The sequence below is a fragment of the Dermacentor albipictus genome, chromosome 1 (assembly GCF_038994185.2).
Source record: "Dermacentor albipictus isolate Rhodes 1998 colony chromosome 1, USDA_Dalb.pri_finalv2, whole genome shotgun sequence".
NCBI classification, from domain to species: domain Eukaryota; kingdom Metazoa; phylum Arthropoda; class Arachnida; order Ixodida; family Ixodidae; genus Dermacentor; species Dermacentor albipictus.
In genome coordinates, this window is record NC_091821.1 from 281,893,734 (window position 1) to 281,913,454 (window position 19,721).

General features: G+C 45.8%; 1 protein-coding gene and 1 pseudogene across 4 annotated transcripts in view; one reads left to right on the top strand and one right to left on the bottom strand.

The window, feature by feature from the left end:
* The window catches only part of Vps8 (vacuolar protein sorting 8), a 962,017-nt gene that overhangs the window by 691,940 nt on the left and 250,356 nt on the right, over positions 1–19,721 (top strand). The gene's annotated exons all lie outside the window — the stretch shown is intronic.
* On the bottom strand, positions 1,091–18,746 carry LOC139054957 (RNA-binding protein 4B-like; annotated as a pseudogene).

The window sequence follows — 19,721 nt, forward strand, 5'->3', positions numbered from 1 at the left end:
TGGTTAGATATGAACACAGACAACATATATAACACATATAATAACATATAACATATTTAATACTCATATTGCGTCTCTCCAGACAGTTCAGAACCGAGCCATAAGAATAATTACTTACAGTCCACGCTTTTCTAATGCCATTTCCCTACTACACGAGAATAACATCCTCACCATTTCAGGACTCACTAAATACAACCTAGGTATATTTTTCTACAGATTTGTAAATAATGAGCTACCATTGATCGCTTTTTCACCATCTAACCTGATGATTCATAGTGCCATCAGATTTGCGTTGAATAACAATTTTCTTCTACCAAGAATCCGCACTAACTATGGTAAACAGACTGTAGAATTCACTTCCATATCCATATGGAACACTCTTCCTTTCATAATGAAAAACGCAAGATCTTTATCACAATTTAAAAGAGAACTAAAAATGCATTTTTTATTGCCAGATTAATGACAAAGATTACTGCGTCAGTCTTCGTTCGCTTTTTCTTTTTTTCTTTTTTTTCTTTTGTTGTAAATAAACTGTTGATATTTTGTTCCCGCACAATTTTGCCTGCTTACCATGAGATATGCTAAACCACGTTATTTGTAATCAATTCTGTATTTTGTTCTTTAACTGTTCTTTTCTTGTTGCTTGTACACTTCCTTATTATATGCTACTGTTGCTTTGAGATGTTAACTATAATAACTATTCTTGTACAGGAGGTCCCGATACAGTCTTTGACTATGGGACCTCCTTCTGTGTACTAAATACTTGTAATGTGACCCAACTTCTAATAATAAAAATTCTGATTCTGAGACAGACAGACTCGAACCTCGTTTTAACGAAGTTGAAGGGGGAGCCGAAATTACTTCGTTATGTCCGTTATTGTCATATGTACTGCAATATATGACCAAAGGGGTGCATAGTTGTAAACATGGAAATAAGAAGATGGCATTACACATGAGGAAATTTGAAATAAACAAGAAAAGAATCTCCGCCGTGAGCAACACGCAACTTCTTGGCACCTGACAGAACAGCCTTTGGACAGGCACCTTCTGTTACATTGTGATGGTCTTTTGCATCCATTTTCCACCTGGCTCACGTCTGCTTCCACTCGGCAGCAGGTGGCACACAGCACAGCGCTCCACTGTGTAATCTAGGAGGCAAGCGAACTTGGCTCAACCAGCTCATAGCCTCCGAGATTGCACCAGTGGCAATGCTATCCAGGACACCACGCTCGGCTGCCAGCTCACGTGGCAGGCCTTAGGAAGAAGTGAGTGCACGGCTTAGGCATAACCCCCAAACTTGCACTGGAGAGATCTTGGAGGCCAGGTCCAGCTGCAGCTGTCTGTGCAGCATGCCTTAGAGAAAGAAGTGAATGCACTGATCTTTCATGCTGTTGCACTTAGCTGCACACTTGTGCAGACATCTACACGCCGTAGTTGCTCAGTGGCTATGGTGTTGGGCTGCTGAGCCCGAGGTCGCGGGATCGAATCCCGGCCACGGCGGCCGCATTTCGATGGGGGCAAAATGCGAAAACACCCGTATACTTAGATTTAGGTGCACGTTAAAGAACCCCAGGTGGTCGAAATTTCCGGAGTCCTCCACTACGGCGTGCCTCATAATCAGAAAGTGGTTTTGGCACGTAAAACTCCATAATTTCATTTTGTGCAGACATCCGCGTGACCCTTGAGATTGCCCTGGGGACATCTCGGAGGTCAGTAGAAGTGAATGCACCAATCTTTCACACAACCGCATGGCTTGGCTCGCGCAGCAAGAGAGGGAGGTGTATGGAGAAGTGCGATATTTAGCCATTCCTTGTGTGCAGTTACGCGTGGCAGTGACAAAGACCAGTGTTGCTTGACGGCATATTCGACACAGGGACGCGGGAGTTTTCAACTGCCGTGGTGAATGAGTGCTGAACCCCGTGTAAAGCGATGTATTTGGCATGCAATGGTTGGGTATTTTTTGGTTTCAGAGACGAATCCAGTTCGTTATATCTATTGGCAGGACGATTTCACTTCGTTAAAGCTAGGTTTTAAGTAGGTGGATCTCTATGGAGAGTTTAAGAGTAATTTAATTTACTTCTGTGCATTATTTCGTTTTATCCCATTTTGTTATAACCAGGTTTGAGTGTGTATAGATAAATGGCTCCTGAAAAGTGTGAAATACCCAAAGAAAGCGTGAGCATTCTTTGGGTACTTCAGTTCAAAGGTACACTCTTGCGAATGTACCTTCCAAGAAGAGTGGTAATTTGGGCTACTTGTTCCTCGAAGATGTAGTTCTTGAAGAGCATCTGTTTCAACTGTTCTAGATTGAAGTGAAAATCTGTTAATCCATCTTTTTCATTTTCTTGTGCTGCCCTCTGCCGCACGCCGCTGAAAACGTTTTGCAAGGGTGCTGGGGCTTTCGCCGGTTGATTTCTGTACCTGTGCCCACGTGTGCACATCAGTGGTGCGTTTCCTGGATCACGAATCATTATTAATGGCTTCCTCGTGGCAGCATGTCACTTCTGGAGGCCATGTAGCATTCACCGGCTACTGGGTGTGCAGGTCTTAGTGCGCGGTTGTGCAAACAGTGCGGCTGATAAAAGCATGCTGAGTTTCGTTTGCCGATACAGATGCCTTGAAGTTTGTTGCCGCTGATTTCTGCACTTGGAGGTCACTTTTTCTATTATTTTTGCACATTATTTAGACAGTTCACATATTCAAGAGGTCTTCGAAGTTCAGCAAACCGTGCAATTGTTTGCACTGACAACTGCAGCCACAGATCGTTGTTAGCATGAAATATTGGAAAAAAGGTGCATCGCTGATATGAAATAATGTCAAAACATAGCAAAACATACATATCTGTGCATATGCGCCACGTTGTTCGACCCTGAGACGAGTCAATATGAGCAGCCGAAGCACTTAAACAACGGCAACTGTGATCCACATAGAGATATTACGGCCTGTTAATTTATTACTGATTCTCGCTTTTCTTTAACCCCTTCATTCTAATAATTTACGCGTGCCATAAAGCACTATTAGAGAAAACTGTTCTCGCATAAGTGCTCATTTGTAGGCCATGTTGTTCCCTCACGAAAATGCGGATGCCATAGCCGACACCATTGGTAACTGAGCGAGGCAGTTGTTTATTATGCTGCTGTTTACAGAATGCACTGTCTCTTGTTTCTCGTTCAATGCAGAGGTAAAAAATGCATCTCTCAAATTGAGAAATGTGTCAGCATAACAACACGCACAGACCCACTCACCTACATAGCGAATGTGACCGGCAGCCTATGGGTACGGTGGCATACAGCTGTTGGTACAACGCTGTGTCGCCGCTTGCCGCTTATTCTGTACGCGCCGTGCAAAGTGCAGTGTAGTTGATTTCAAATGGATAAGGCCAAAACTGAACTATAAAATCCGTTCCCATCTTCCTAACTGCTTACATTTCAGTTGAGGTCCACTAGTATACTTACAGCGGGCGCACGAACTTGATGGCGGCAGGCTTAAGCTTTGCTGAACACGATCAATGTTGGCTCAAACTTCATGTGCACGGCTTGAGATTGTTGAAGCTTGTGCATTTCAACTTGGTCGGCATGTTTGACTCATTTTTAGCGCGAATAATTATATATACATGCGAAGATGCTTTCGCTATCGCATTGTCAGGTCCATGGCCGATCACGTGGGATTCGGTCAAAAGATGGTCGGCACGCTGATTTTGACGGTGCCATTAACAAGAAAGCCCGTTGCAGTACGACAACTCATGCTCGTTGGTTGCGTTGGTGTCGGCCTGCTCTGATAAAGTGGTTTCAGTGGCGCACAATAGTCGGTCAATCATTGGCGTCAGTGTCTTGTCGGTCTCGTAACGACCCAGTGTTACTGCACCTTAAACGAGTATGTGAAGTAAGCATGCGCTGCTACCACCTGAAAGAGAGCATCAATGCTCCAAGCAGATTTTTTTAGCAATGTGATATTTTTTGAAGTGTCGCTCAAGTGTAACACACAAGTTTTTTGTTAAATTTGATAGCTGTCAATGCAAGCCAGCAACTATTTGTTTCATGGTGCAGTTCGGACAAGGCCCTGATTGCTTTCTGTATCAAAGTAGAGTTGCAGCGTTTTTGGCACTGCCCTGACGTTGAGGTACAAGTGTAGTTTCAACACGGTACATGGCACGAGTGTTTACAGCAGTGCATGTCCGAGCACTTTTTTTAGGGGTACTTTCCGGTGCACAGCGGTGGCGTAAAGGTAGGACACCCGCCTCGCGTGCAAGAGGTCTGTGGTTCGAATCTCGGTGCCGCGCAAATTTCCACCGGATTAAAAAAAAAAAAAATCCGTGTGTTGATAAAATTGCATAAACAGGCCTGGAGTGTGGCCTGATCCCGGTAACCAGAACCGGCAACACACTCCCTCACCAGAGCAGGATTGGCCACCCTGGTGCAGTACTTGGCCACAACCTCCTATATGAACACAACAATCAAACCCCGGCCCTCAGTCCCCAGCAGCTGCGTAGCAAGTGACCACGGCGGCGGTCAGAGCTGCGACGCAGCAGAGGGTGCTGAGAATCCCTGGCTCCGGACAGGCCGCCATTGGAATATGAACCTGGCAACGTTCAACGCTAGAACATTATCTAGTGAGGCGAGTCTAGCAGTGCTAGTGGAGGAATTAGAGGGCAGTAAACGTGATATAATAGGGCTCAGTGAAGTTAGGAGGCCAAAAGAAGCATATACAGTGCTAAAAAGCGGGCACGTCCTGTGCTACCGGGGCTTAACGGAGAGACGAGAACTAGGAGTCGGATTCCTGATTAATAAGAATATAGCTGGTAACATACACGAATTCTATAGCCTTAACGAGAGGGTGGCAGGTCTTGTTGTAAAACTTAATAAGAGGTACAAAATGAAGGTTGTACAGGTCTGTGCCCCTACATCCAGTCATGATGACCAGGAAGTCGAAAGCTTCTATGAAAACGTGGAATTGGCGATGAGTAGAGTGAAAACAAAATACACTATACTGATGGCCGACTTCAATGCCAAGGTAGGCAAGGAGCAGGCTGAAGACAAGGCAGTGGGGAAATATGGCATAGGCACTAGGAATAGCAGGAGAGAATTATTAGTAGAGTTTGTGGAGCAGAATAATATGCGGATAATGAATACCTTCTTCCACAAGCGGAATAGCCGAAAGTGGATGTGGAGGAGCCAGAATGGTGAGACTAGAAATGAAATAGACTTCATACTCTGCGCTAACCCTGGCATCATACAAGATGTGGACGTGCTCAGCAAGGTGCGCTGCAGTGACCATAGGATGGTAAGAACTCGAATTAGCCTAGACCTGAGGAGGGAACGGAAGAAACTGGTGCATAAGAAGCCAATCAATGAGTTAGCAGTAAGAGGGAAACTAGAGGAATTCCGGATCAAGCTACAGGACAGGTATTCAGCATTAACTCGGGAAGAGGACCTTAGTGTTGAAGCAATAAACGACAGTCTTGTGGGCGTGATTAAGGAGTGTGCAATAGAAGTTGGTGGTAACTCCATTAGACAAGATACGAGTAAGCTATCGCAGGAGACGAAAGATCTGATCAAGAAACGCCAATGTATGAAAGCCTCAAACCCTACAGCTAGAATAGAACTGGCAGAAATTTCGAAGTTAATCAACAAGCGTAAGACAGCTGACATAAGGAAGTATAATATGGATAAAATTGAACATGCTCTCAGGAATGGAGGAAGCCTAAAAGCAGTGAAGAAGAAACTAGGAATTGGCAAGAATCAGAGGTATACGTTAAGAGACAAAGCTGGCAATATCATTACTGATGTGGATGATATAGTTCAAGTGGCTGAGGAGTTCTATAGAGATTTATGCAGTACCAGTGGCACCCACGACGATAATGGAAGAGAGAATAGTCCAGACGAATTCGAAATCCCACAGGTAATGCCGGAAGAAGTAAAGAAAACCTTGGGAGCTATGCAAAGAGGGAAGGCAGCTGGGGAGGATCAGATAACAGCAAATTTGTTGAAGGATGGTGGGCTGATTGTTCTAGAGAAACTGGCCACCCTGTATACACAATGCCTCATGACCTCGAGCGTACCGGAATCTTGGAAGAATGCAAACATAATCCTAATCCATAAGAAAGGGGATGCCAAAGACTTGAAAAATTATAGACCGATCAGCTTGCTGTCAGTTGCCTACAAACTATTTACTAAGGTAATCGCAAATAGAATCAGGAACACTTTTATCTTCTGTCAAGCAAAGGACCAGGCAGGATTCCGTAAAGGCTACTCAACAATAGACCATATTCACACTATCGATCAGGGGATAGAGAAATGTGCCGAACATAACCAACCGTTATATGTAGCTTTCATTGATTACGAGAAAGCGTTTGATTTTGTCGAAACCTCAGCAGTTATGGAGGCATTACGGAATCAGGGTGTAGACGAGCCGTATGTAAAAATACTGAAAGATATCTATAGCGGCTCCACAGCCATCGTAGTCCTCCATAAAAAAAGCAACAAAATCCCAATAAAGAAAGGCGTCGGGCAGGGAGATACAATCTCTCCGATGCTATTCACAGCGTGTTTACAGGAGGTATTCAGAGACCTGGATTGGGAAGAATTGGGGATAAAAGTTAATGGAGAATACCTTAGTAACTTGCGATTCGCTGATGATATTGCCTTGCTTAGTAACTCAGGAGACCAATTTCAATGCATGCTCACTGACATGGAGAGGCAAAGCAGAAAAGTGGGTCTAAAAATTAATCTGCAGAAAACTAAAGTAAAAGTAGTGTTTAACAGTCTCGGAAGAGAACAGCAATTTACAGTAAGTAGCTAGGCACTGGAAGTGGTAAGGGAATACATCTACTTAGGGCAGGTAGTGACAGCAGATCCGGATCATGAGACGGAAATAATCAGAAGAATATGAATGGGCTGGTGTGCGTTTGGCAGGCATTCTCAGATCATGAACAGCAGGTTGCCATTATCCCTCAAGAGAAAAGTGTATAATAGCTGTGTCTTACCAGTACTCACCTACGGGGCAGAAACCTGGAGGCTTACGAAAAGGGTTCTACTTAAATTGAGGACGACGCAACGAGCTATGGAAAGAAGAATGATGGGTGTAACGTTAAGGGATAAGAAAAGAGCAGATTGGGTGATGGAACAAACACGAGTTAATGACTCCTAGTTGAAATCAAGAAAAAGAAATGGGCGTGGGCAGGACATGTAATGAGGAGGGAAGATAACCGATGCTCATTACGGGTTACAGACTGGATTCCAAGGCAAGGGAAGCGTAGAAAGTTAGGTGGGCGGATGAGATTAAGAAGTTTGCAGGGACGACATGGCCACAATTAGTACATGGCTTGAGTTGTTGGAGAAGTATGGGAGAGGCCTTTGCCCTGCAGTGGGTGTAGCCAGGCTGCTGCTGCTGCTGCTGCTGCTGATGATGATGATGATGGTGATGATGATGATTCCGGTGCGCAGCCAGGCGAGTGACCCTTCCAAAACGTTTCGCGACTAATCCGCTTGGGCAGGGCGCATGCGCCGTCGCGCCATGAAAAGGGCGGATTGCAGGCTGTACATATAAGCTCGAGAAATCGGTGATGAAGCAAGAGATGAGTGAAACACACCTCCCATAAAAATGTTGACTGGCAAAGGAATTTCATCTAGAAGCTAGATGCAGATACCGTGGTGCCCAGAATGTCTGGAAAATGTTTCATTGAGCAACTCCCTAGCCTGACATAAAGCAACAAGACATGTACAATGGCTTCTGCCATTAGCTTAGGTATTGTCGCCCATGGTTGTTGCCATGCTTCTTGGGCTTGGTCAACCTGCAGAGTTTGGTGCAGAAGTAGTGAAATGGTTGAATAAGCAGCGATACGCTAAGTATGGTGCAGTTACAAGGGTTCACACAAAGGTGAATGAGCACCATTTTTTTTTAACTGTGCCTTGCAAGAGCAGGCAGGGAAGAAGAATTGGTGTCATTTACACGTCACTAGTACATGCGCTCAAGGATAGCGGTATGTAATGGCTACAAAATTGATCACTGACTGAAAAAATGAGCAACAGCGTAAAGAACAGGACTTACAGGTTGAGACAGACAAGAGCGTTGTCGAGTAACTGTAGCTGTTGCCATAGCCCTGGCTTGGACAGATGGACCATCTTGAGAGTTAGAGTAGCTGCTCCCAAAGTCTTCATATGGTGGACGGTAGTAGTAGAAGTCGTCTAAAGCAGCTGACAGGGGCAGTGGCGGAGCAGCCTGGCACTCATACCGATCAGGATAGGGTCGTATGCAGTCGCCGTAGCTAACACAGCCTCAAAGTCCCTGTCACTGTAGGCCCAACCCCGATCCAGGAACCGGTCGGGGCCACCAGAGCTGTTGCCCAGCCACTCTGGGTCTCCAACACCAGGGTAGCACACCAGCGGGCTGCCACCACCAGGGGTCAGCATGGGCATCGCCGAGTCAAAGCGAGTGTTTTGGTTTCGTGGGCATTCCTTAGACCAGTGTTGGCCCTGGCGGCCACAACAGTAGCGTTGGCCACGACCGCCCATGCCTGGCTTGGGCCACACCTTAGTGTGGGAACTGTGGGATGCCTTGACCGGGAGTTTGCCACCCATGAACTCGAGAGGTATGCAGTGCGTCAATGGCCAACTTGGGCTCTTCCTCAGAGTTCTTGTGCACAAAGGCATAGTTCTTGACAACGTCGCACTCCTCCACGTTCCCAAACTTGGGAAAGTAGGGAGGCCATAAAACACCCTGCGTACAGCTTCGATATTGTGTCACTTGTTGAGCAAACAGAAAAGTGTCCTTTTAAACTGCTTTCAGCAGTTAGATCCTACAAATTACTGATCAGCGACACAGTGAATTGTCTGTCTCAGTCTGCGTGTCCTGTTCTTTGCACTGTTACTCTTTTCTTTTTCAGACATGTACCAACCAGCCCAAGTTAGCACCTTAATCACCGAGTTTCTGCGAGAGGACATCTTTGCCTGCCTTATTAGAGAAACTGCATTCACTGTCCTTGGCTTGCGCGGGATCCATTTTAAACTGGTCTGGTTGTTTTCAGAAACTTGCCTGCAGTAGACACGCAGATGCGCCTGTTTCAGGTTTTGTCAGTTACTGTAGAACATAGCAAGTTCAGCTGCGATGCTCAGATCACCTTGATTTAGCTTATTTATTTATACAATGCTGCAGACCATGTGCAGGTCCAAGCATAGTGGATACAAATTACATTCAACCACACATGAAGAATAAAGTAGCACATGCCACTTAGTAACGGAATCAATTGGGTACAACAGAGAGTTCCAGTCGTTAATAGGTTGTGGGAAAAAAATGAATATTTGAACACTTCTGTACATGCAAAATATGGAGTCAAAGAGGAGGGTTTGTGGTGCCGGGTGTGTCTAATTGTTGAAAGGTATATTAAAGCTTGAAGTATGAAATTAATAACGAAAGTCAAGGCAGCAAGCAACTGTATACTGTTCGTTCTGCAGGTGAATCAAACCGAAAATTTAGAATAAATCAAATGGCCGTTATACTTGCAAGCTTTTTAATATAACGTTTAGTATAGGGTCCTAAACTACACATGCATACTCATGTTTAGGCCAAATAAAGGATATGTAGCTGAAAAGTTTGGCACTAGCTGGGGCATTTTGTAGTTTGTGTTTTAGTTAACATAATTTACAAGAGGCTGATGTGCATACGATGTCAATATGGATGTTACAAGATAGATTGTTAGTAATAGTAACTTTCAAGTATTTATACTTCGTAACCTCTTGTAATGTTGACAATCCTATTTTATAAGTGTGCTTTAGTGGGTGTTTTGCATATGTAACGTGCAGAAGGACGCTTTCTTCAATGTTAAGAAGTATTCCTCATTTTTTGCACTATTCTAAAATGTTGTTTTTGTTGTTGTTTAGTTCAGGTTGACATTTTGCCTAGAAATATCTCTGTACAAAACACAAACGTCAGCAAATAATTAAATAATAATGCTAAAATGAACCGCATTTGCATCATTAATATATGAAAGAAGGGGTAAGGCGTGCAGACACAAACACAAGAGAAGTGGACAACATAAATGCATTCGTGTTGTCCACTTCTCTTGTGTCCATGTCTGCACGCCTTACCCCTTTTTTGAATTATGAATATTTACCAGTTAGCTCAGCTTTCTGTTGTTCTATGAAAGCAGATTTATACATTTTCAAGAAATACAAATTTAAGATTTGAATTGATAGCCGATGCCATCAAGTGCTCCCTTGCTTGCTCCCACTTTGTCTGTGTGTGTGGGCAGGCAATGGTGAGAGCAGGGAGCTGTTACTCTAAGGACGGGTCCTACATCACACCAGTACAACTCTCTTCAGGTAGTGTTTATCTTGTAGCCTTGTATTGCAGTTATTAAACCCAATGAGTTTTCCACCACCAACAGGCTATTTGTAGGTCAAATTCAGTCTGCATGTCGCAATCGTGTCACATGTCCAGTAGCGTAGCCAGAAATTTATTTAGGGGGGGTTCTTTGCTGACAACTACCACTCCTCTCTCTCTCTCTCTCTCTCTCTCTCTCTATATATATATATATATATATATATATATATATATATATATATATTGTCGCGTGTACCCTGCTGGGGTATACAAGCTGAATCAGATACAGGCGGTTGCACTTTACAAAAATGCAAGCGGCAACACGCGACGCCGAGACGAACCTCATTCTTCTCTTCTTCAGTCTCTTGCTGCGCCACACCATGTGGCATTACCCCCTCTTCAAAATAAAAAAAAGAAAAAAGAAGGAAAGCATGCATAGCCTTGACCTGTGAGCGCCGAGATGGTTTAGGACGAACACATAGGCTATAGTCACAATCACTGTGCTGTGCGATATAGTCACAAGGCACTGATGGACCAGCAACCACAAAACTAATCGAAGCACCTGAAAACGTCGAATATTAGAGGCTATAGTACGGTTTCAACCGCACAACGTGCACAATCTCAGATTGCGGTTGTCGACGTTGGGGAGGCTGACTTCCGTCAGGAAAAACTTCGTAGTTCACATCACTGATTCGCTGCAACACTCTGTAAGGTCCGAAGTAGCGACTCAAAAGCTTCTCGGTTAGTCCTTTTCGGCGCACGGGAGTCCAGACCCAAACTTGATCACCAGGTTGGAACTCGACATGTCGATGGCGGAGATTGTAACGGTGCGCATCGATGCTCTGTTGTTGCTTTATGCGCACTCGGGCAAGCTGACGGGCTTCTTCCGCTCGTACGAAAAGTTCGGCATCTTGGGCGAGGTCGAGATGATCGATGTTGTCGCATGGCAGCATTGCTTCTAACATAGTCTGCACTTCACGGCCGTAAACGAGGTAAAACGGCGTGAAGCGTGTTGTTTCTTGCGTAGCAGTATTATAGGCAAACGTTACGTAAGGGAGTATCTCGTCCCACATCTTGTGCTGTACGTCTACGCACATAGACAGCATGTCAGTCATCGTTCTGTTCAGTCGTTCGGTCAAGCCGTTTGTCTGTGGATGATAGGAAGTTGTTCTTCGATGGGTCGTGCAGCTGAGTTTAAAAACGTCTTCAATGAGCTGTGCTGTAAAGGCTTTGCCTCGGTCTGTGATGACGTGCGATGGGGTGCCATGCCGTAGGACGATGCTCTGTATGAAAAACTGGGCAACCTCGGAAGCTGTGCCTCGAGGCAGCACCTTTGTCTCAGCATATCGCGTTAAATAGTCCGTGGCGACGATTATCCACCTGTTGCCAGAAGACGACAATGGAAACGGGCCCAGAAGATCTATGCCGACTTGGTCGAAAGGTTTGCCAGGTGGGTCAATCGGATTCAGCAATCCCGCAGGCTTCACAGCTGGCGACTTTTGGCGCTGGCATTCACGGCAGGCTTGGACGTACCGCTTAACACATTCGGCAAGTCTCGGCCAATAGTAGGATTTGCACACTCTATGATCTTCATCATCATCATCATCATCATCACCAGCCTAGTTACGCCCACTGCAGGGCAAAGGCCTCTCCCATACTTCTCCAACTACCCCGGTCATGTACTAATTGTGGCCATGTTGTCCCTGCAAACGTCTTAATGTCATCCGCCCACCTAACTTTCTGCCGCCCCCTGCTACGCTTCCCTTCCCTTGGAATCCAGTCCGTAACCCTTAGTGACTATCGGTTATCTTCCCTCCTCATTACATGTCCGGCCCATGCCCATTCCTTTTTCTTGATTTCAACTAAGATGTCGTTTACCCGCGTTTGTTGCCTCACCCAATCTGCTCTTTTCTTATCCCTTAACGTTACACCCATCATTCTTCTTTCTATAGCTCGTTGTGTCGTCCTCAATTTCAGCAGAACCCTTTTCGTAAGCCTCCAGGTTTCTGCCCCATATGTGAGTACTGGTAACACACAGCTGTTATACACTTTCCTTTTGAGGGATAGTGGCAACCTGCTGTTCATGATTTGAGAATGCCTGCCAAACGTACCCCAGCCGATTCTTATTCTTCTGGTTATTTCAGTCTCATGATCCGGATCCGTGGTCACTAGCTGCCCTAAGTAGATGTATTCCCTTACCACTTCCAGTGCTTCGCTACCTATCGTAAACTGCTGTTCTCTTCCGAGACTGTTAACATTACTTTAGTTTTCTGCAGATTAATTTTCAGACCCACCCTTCTGCTTTGCCTCTCCAGGTCAATGAGCATGTATTGCAATTGGTCTCCTGAGTTACTAAGCAAGGTAATATCATCAGCGAATCGCAAGTTGCTAAGGTATTCTCCATCAACTTTTATCCCCAATTCTTCCCACTCCAGGCCTCTGAATACCTCCTGTAAACATGCTGTGAATAGCATTGGAGAGATCGTATCTCCCTGTCTGACGCCTTTCTTTATTGGGATTTTGTTGCTTTCTTTGTGGAGGACTACGGTGGCTGTAGAGCCGCTATAGATATCTTCCAGTATTTTTACATATGGCTCATCTACACCCTGATTCCATAATGCCGCCATGACTGCTGAGGTTTCGACTGAATCAAACGCTTTCTCGTAATCAATGAAAGCTACATATAACGGTTGGTTATGTTCGGCACATTTCTCTATCACCTGATCGATAGTGTGAATATGGTCTATTGTTGAGTAGCCTTTACGGAATCCTGCCTGGTCCTTTGCTTGACAGAAGATAAAAGTGTTCCTGATTCTATTTGCGATTACCTTAGTAAATAGTTTGTAGGCAACTGACAGCAAGCTGATCGGTCTATAATTTTTCAAGTCTTTGGCATCCCCTTTCTTATGGATTAGGATTATGTTTGCATTCTTCCAAGATTCCGGTACGCTCGAGGTCATGAGGCAATGCGTATACAGGGTAGCAAGTTTCTCTAGAACAATCATCCCACCATCCTTCAACAAATCTGCTGTTACCTGATCCTCCCCAGCTGCCTTCCCCCTTTGCATAGCTCCTAAGGCTTTCTTTACTTCTTCTGGCGTTACCTGTGGGATTTCGAATTCCTCTAGGCTATTCCAGGGTGTCTACCAACCGGGAAAACCGGGAAAACCGGGAATTCTCAGGGAATTTGAACAGTCTGGAAAAACTCAGGGAAAACTCAGGGAATTTGTGCTTCTATCAGGGAAAATTAGCTGTAACTTTATTGAAAGGGAACGAAAGTCGTGTTAATGCTGGCTCCAGTAACAGAGGAATCGCAACGAATCGTCATTGACGCCGTGTCATCGGCACGATGTATTGCCAGAGTAGTTAACGACCGATTTTCTAGACGCCCGATTTTTCGGACACGCCCGATAATTTGTACGGTTTTGCGGCACCACCACGTACTCCATATAGTCAACGTATATTACCCTGACTGCAGGTCTGAAATGGCATTAATCAAAGCCGCCACCGCCGCTATTTTGATTATCTCGCCGCCTCGAACCGGCACTCTCGCAGGCAGATCCGCTGGCAGCCGTAACCACCACCGTGGCAACGTTAGGCCTAGCTGTTTCTATGTTCGCTATTAAGCTTCTTGCCGTGCGGTGCCGTGTTTTTCATTGAAAGAATTCGCCGCTATCACCAATGGCACCGACTCCGCCTTTGTAATCCTCGCGATTGGCCTTGAAGCTCGCAGAGCACAGTGCGTTGCGTAATGCCAGTCTCCGAAAGTTAGCTTCGCCTCAGTACACTATTGTTAGGCGGTGAAGCATAACAAGCGTGGGAAAGGGGCAATTGTCACGGGACACAGTATGTATTCCTTAATTACACATGCGTGCCCCCCGTCTCCTGTCACAGTACAAGCCCTGATATGCCTAATAAGCGTACTGGCAGGCCTTCAGAGCTTTTTCAGACGTGCCTGTGGTAATTTTAGCCCTTAAAGGCAGTTAAAGACATGCATTAATTTTTTTCAGACTGCCCGTTTTTTTTTTCAATTTTTTTTGCGGCCCCTCGGAAGTCCGAAAAATCAAACGTTGACTGTACAACTGACCAAGAGGATGCTTCAGATGATCTATGTGGTGAAAGCGTGGTAAAAGGAGGATGAGAACAGAAAGGACTGACGCACTGAGGAATTAACGGGAAAAGAAGGGTGCCGCCGCCTTTTTGAAGGAGCTTGAGCTAAAAAAACTAAGTGTTGGCTGACGCTGAGACACAAGTGTCCCTCATCCAAACTAAAATAAATTGTTTAAGCAGTGAAACCCAACACTGAGATGTTGTGTACGGGCTGAGAGTATGTCAGGACAGTTGAGGTTGACTTCCCAGCTGCTGAGAGAGAACCTTAGTTGTGACAAAGTTCAGGACCTCATACAGATGAGCTTGCTATCAGTTGATAGAAATAGCTGATGTTAGAAAATATTTACTTATGTATGCATCTCCTTTTCATTCGTATTTGAAAATGTTCGACTCAATTTAGAATGGGCTTTACCATTTCTTTCGCTGTGCATTTTACTAAAACCTTCCTTAAGTAATTTTTTGTTTCAGCATGCTTACTAGAGAGTGACAGCATCGGGCAACGTGGTGTCAGCCTGTCTTGACATAAAACAAAGTTCTGGTTCATTCAGGGAATTTCGCAAAGGTGCTCAGGGAAAACCTGGAAAACTCAGGGAATTCGGAAATGTCAACTTGGTAGACACCCTGTATTCTCTCTTCCACTATCGTCGTGGGTGCCACTGGTACTGTATAAATCTCTATAGAACTCCTCAGCCACTTGCACTCTCTCATTCATATTAGTAACGATATTGCCGGCTTTGTCTCTTAACGCACACATCTGATTCTTGCCTATTCCTAGTTTCTTCTTCACTGTTTTTAGGCTTCCTCCGTTCCTGAGAGCCTGTTCAATTCTATCCACATTATAGTTCCTGATGTCCGCTGTCTTACGCTTGTTGTTTAACTTAGAAAGTTCTGCCAGTTCTATTCTAGCTGTAGGGTTAGAGGCTTTCATACATTGGCGTTTCTTGATCAGATCTTTCGTCTCCTGCGATAGCTTACTGGTTTCCTGTCTAACGGTGTTACCAGCGACTTCTATTGCGCACTCCTTAATGATGCCCATGAGATTGTCGTTCATTGCTTCAACACTAAGGTCCTCTTCCTGAGTTCAAGCCGAATACCGGTTCTCTAGCTTGATCCGGAATTCCTCTAGTTTCCCTCTTACCGCTAACTCATTGATTGGCTTCTTGTGTACCAGTTTCTTCCGTTCCCTCCTCAAGTCTAGGCTAATTCGAGTTCTTACCATCCTATGGTCACTGCAGCGTACCTTGCCGAGCACGTCTACATCTTGTATGATGCCAAGGTTCGCGCATAGTATGAAGTCGATTTCATTTCTTGTCTCACCATTCGGGCTCCTCCACGTCCACTTTCGACTAACCCGCTTGCGGAAAAAGGTATTCATTACCTGCATATTATTCTGTTCTGCAAACTCTACTAATAACTCTCCTCTGCTATTCCTAGAGCCTCTGCCATATTCCCCCACTGACTTGTCTCCAGCCTGCTTCTTGCCTACCCTGGCATTGAAGTCGCCCATCAGTATAGTGTATTTTGTTTGACTTTACCCATCGCCGATTCCACGTCTTCATAAAAGCTTTCGACTTCCTGGTCATCACGACTGCATGTAGGGGTATAGAGTTGTACCACCTTCAATTTGTACCTCTTATTAAGTTTCACAACAAGACCTGCCACCCTCTTGTTAATGCTATAGAATTTCTGTATGTTACCAGCTATTTCCTTATTAATCAGGAATCCGACTCCTAGCTCTCGTCTCTCAGCTAAGCCCCGGTAACACAGTACATGCCCGCTTTTTAGCACTGTATATGCTTCTTTCGTCCTCCTAACCTCACTGAGCCCTATTATATCCCATTTACTACCCTCTAATTCCTCCAATAACACTGCTAGACTCGCCTCACTAGATAGCGTTCTAACGTTTAACGTTGCCAGGTTCAGATTCCAATGGCGGCCTGTCCGGAGCCAGGTATTCTTAGCACCCTCTGCAGCGTCACAGATCTGACCGCCGCCGTGGTCAGTTGCTTCGCGGCTGCTGGGGACTGAGGGCCGGGGTTTGATTGTTGTATTCATATAGGAGGTTGTGGCCAAGTACTGCACCAGGGTGGCCAATCCTGCTCTGGTGAGAGAGTGCGTTACCGGTTCTGGTCACCGGGATCAGGCCGCACTCCAGGCCTGTTTGTGCAATTTTCTCAACACATGGTTTTGTTTTTTGTTTTGTATTTTCCGGTGGAGAATTGCGCGGCACTGGGATTTGAATCACGGTCCTCTTGCACGGGAGACAGATACTCTAACGTCCCTGCAGGAGTTAAATTAAAAATTAAATTATGGGGTTTTATGTGACAAAACCACTTTCTGATTATGAGGTACGCCGTTGTGGAGGACTCCGAGAATTTCGACCACCTGGGGTTCTTTAACGTGCACCTAATTCTAAGTACACGGGTGTTTTCGCATTTCGCCCCCATCGAAATGCGGCCGCCGTGGCCAGGATTCGATCCCGCGACCTTGTGCTCAGCAGCCTAACACCATAGCCACTGAGCAACCACGGCAGGTCCCGCAGGAGTTGTACGCCTCATTTAACCTACAGTGGTGCCCTATTTGATCAGTCAAGGTGGACCAATCTGAGCTCGGTTATACCGCATGGATGGCACTCGGCTAGAGAACCTGGTATTTATGACCTACACATGTGTGGCCATACATAACTGAGGATATATATATAATTTTTTTTTAAGAGGGTTTCCGTACAGTGATAAAATGAAGGAAAAGACATTAAAAAAAGGGGGGGGGGAACATAACATGTGATTTGAACTCGTGACCCTTGAATGTTGCCCGGAAAGATAGCTCAGTCGGTTGGTTCGTCAAGCCACAAGTTACTTTCAAGCGCCAAAGCTCCTGCTCCGAGCCTCATACTTACGTGGAAAGGGACTGATGTTGTCCGCCAGAGGAGAAGAAAAAAAATGGCCGCCAGAGGAGAAGAGTGAACTCGAGCGGCTTTAAAGACTAGGAAAACTGCCTTAAAATATTTAGACTTGAGGGAAAGCTTCGTTAACAAACTATAACACGGCAATCAGCACTCGAATATAATTATAACCCTAATAATAATTGTAAATATTCATCTCATCTATAGGATCTAATGCGCGCGCTGTTGCTTTGTCTCTGCGTGTAGTAGTTAAGAGAGCCAGTTTAAGGGCGGAGAAGAAGGAAGGAAAGGAAAGTCTCTGAGGCAAACTTGCAGCGCCTTGGTTTTAAAGCGCAACCGTGGTAGAGAAACGGAAGGCGATATAAGCGTGCATGGCCATGATACACAAACGACAAACTGCCTTAAAATATTTAGACTTGAGGGAAAGCTTCGTTAACAAACTATAACACGGCAATCAGCACTCGAATACGACGAGAGAAATTATTCAGACGTGGAAAATTCCCTTGAAATAAATATGGTTTGCGAGACAAATGCTTGTATGTATTGAACCTCCTAAAAGATGAGGGGGGAAATCAAGCGTTCACATAAAATCAAGCGTTCGCATAAAACCCAAATGGCCAGACGGAGGCTCGTCATGACAGGCGAACAAAACTTCGGCACGGAGGTCTACTGGAACGACTAAAGGGTATGTCTTGTTGGTGGCAGCGGAGTTCTTCTTGTATAAGACGCCATGTCGTAAACAAAAAGACTACAATCCTCGAGCGATATGCCAGGTTATGGTTGGGTTTCGTCCTTCCAGATGTTCGAATATAGGCCGTAGTGCGTCGTCTGCGCGCTGCTGTGTGGACAAATCAGTAACGCTTACGGCCCTAAGGAAAGCGCCATCGTCCTCAATGTCGTGGTCGGTAGTGTCGATAGGGGCGCGCGAGAGTGCGTCAGCGTCTTCATGTGTGCGGCCCGACTTGTACACGATGGTCACGTCGTACTCCTGCAAACGTAGACTCCACCGTGCCAATCGTCCAGAAGGGTCCCGGAGATTTGCAAGCCAGTATAACGAGTGGTGATCAGTTACAACTTTGAATGGGCGGCTGTAAAGGTAAGGTCGAAATTTGGCCAGCGCCCATACGACGGCAAGACACTCTTTCTCCGTGGTGATGTAGTTGGTCTCTGCACGCTATAGTGTGCGACTTGCGTAGGCGATCACTTTTTCAATACCTTCCTGCCATTGTACAAGGACCGCACCAAGGCTAACGTTACTGGCGTCTGTGTGAACTTCCGTGTCCACCTCCTCGTCAAAGTGGGCCAAACCTGGTGCTGACACCAGACGCTGTCGAAGCTCGGTGAAAGCAGTCTCTTGCTCTGAGGACCAGACGAACGATACATCGTCCCTCGTGAGGCGAGTCAGCAGCTCCGCCATCTTTGAAAAATTTTCGATGAAACGCCGGTAGTATGCGCAAAGGCCCAGGAAGCGTCGGACACCGTTCTTGTCGGTCGGTGTTGGAAATGAGGCTACAGCGGCAGTTTTCGCGGGATCGGGGCTAACGCCTTCCGCGCTAACCACGTGTCCGAGAAACATCAGCTCCTTGTAGCCGAAATGACACTTCTAAAGCTTAAGGGTGAGGTTAGCCGATCGGATGGCTTCGAGAACTTGCCGCAGTCGTTTCAGGTGGTCGTCAAATGTCGCCGAAAAAACAACCGCGTCGTCAAGGTAGACGAGGCAGCTTTGCCACTTCAGACCAGCAAGAACGGTGTCCATCATTCGCTGGAAAGTTGCTGGGGCCGAACAGAGACCGAAAGGAAGTACTCTGAATTCGTAAAGGCCATCTGGAGTGACGAAAGCAGTTTTTTCGCAGTCTTGTTCATCGACCTCAATTTGCCAGTAACCGCTCTTTAGATCGAGAGACGAAAAATACTTAGCTCGGCGCAACCTGTCTAAAGAGTCATCGATACGTGGTAGTGGGTACACGTCCTTCTTGGTAACATCGTTGAGGCGTCGATAATCAACACAGAAACGAAGCGTTCCGTCTTTTTTCTTGACTAGAACGACCGGGGAGGACCCCGGACTGTGCGAAGGCTTAATGACACCATCATCTAGCTTCCTTGACTAGCCTTGACTTGGGCTTGAATTGCCTCACGTTCTTTCGGCGAGACATGATAAGGCTGTTGTTTGATGGGACGTGCGTCGGCGGATGTCGTTATTCGGTGCTTGGTGATTGGCGTTTGGCCCACCTTAGTAGCCCAAGCGAAGCACGCGGTCAATTCGTTCAAGAGTTCCTGCAGTGTGCTCTTTTGGTCGTCCGTAAGCTCGGAGTTTACATTGATGTCTCAGTGCGAACCGTCGTCTGTGTCCACCTCAGAAGCAAAGCACTCGACGATGTCCATTGATGTTTCA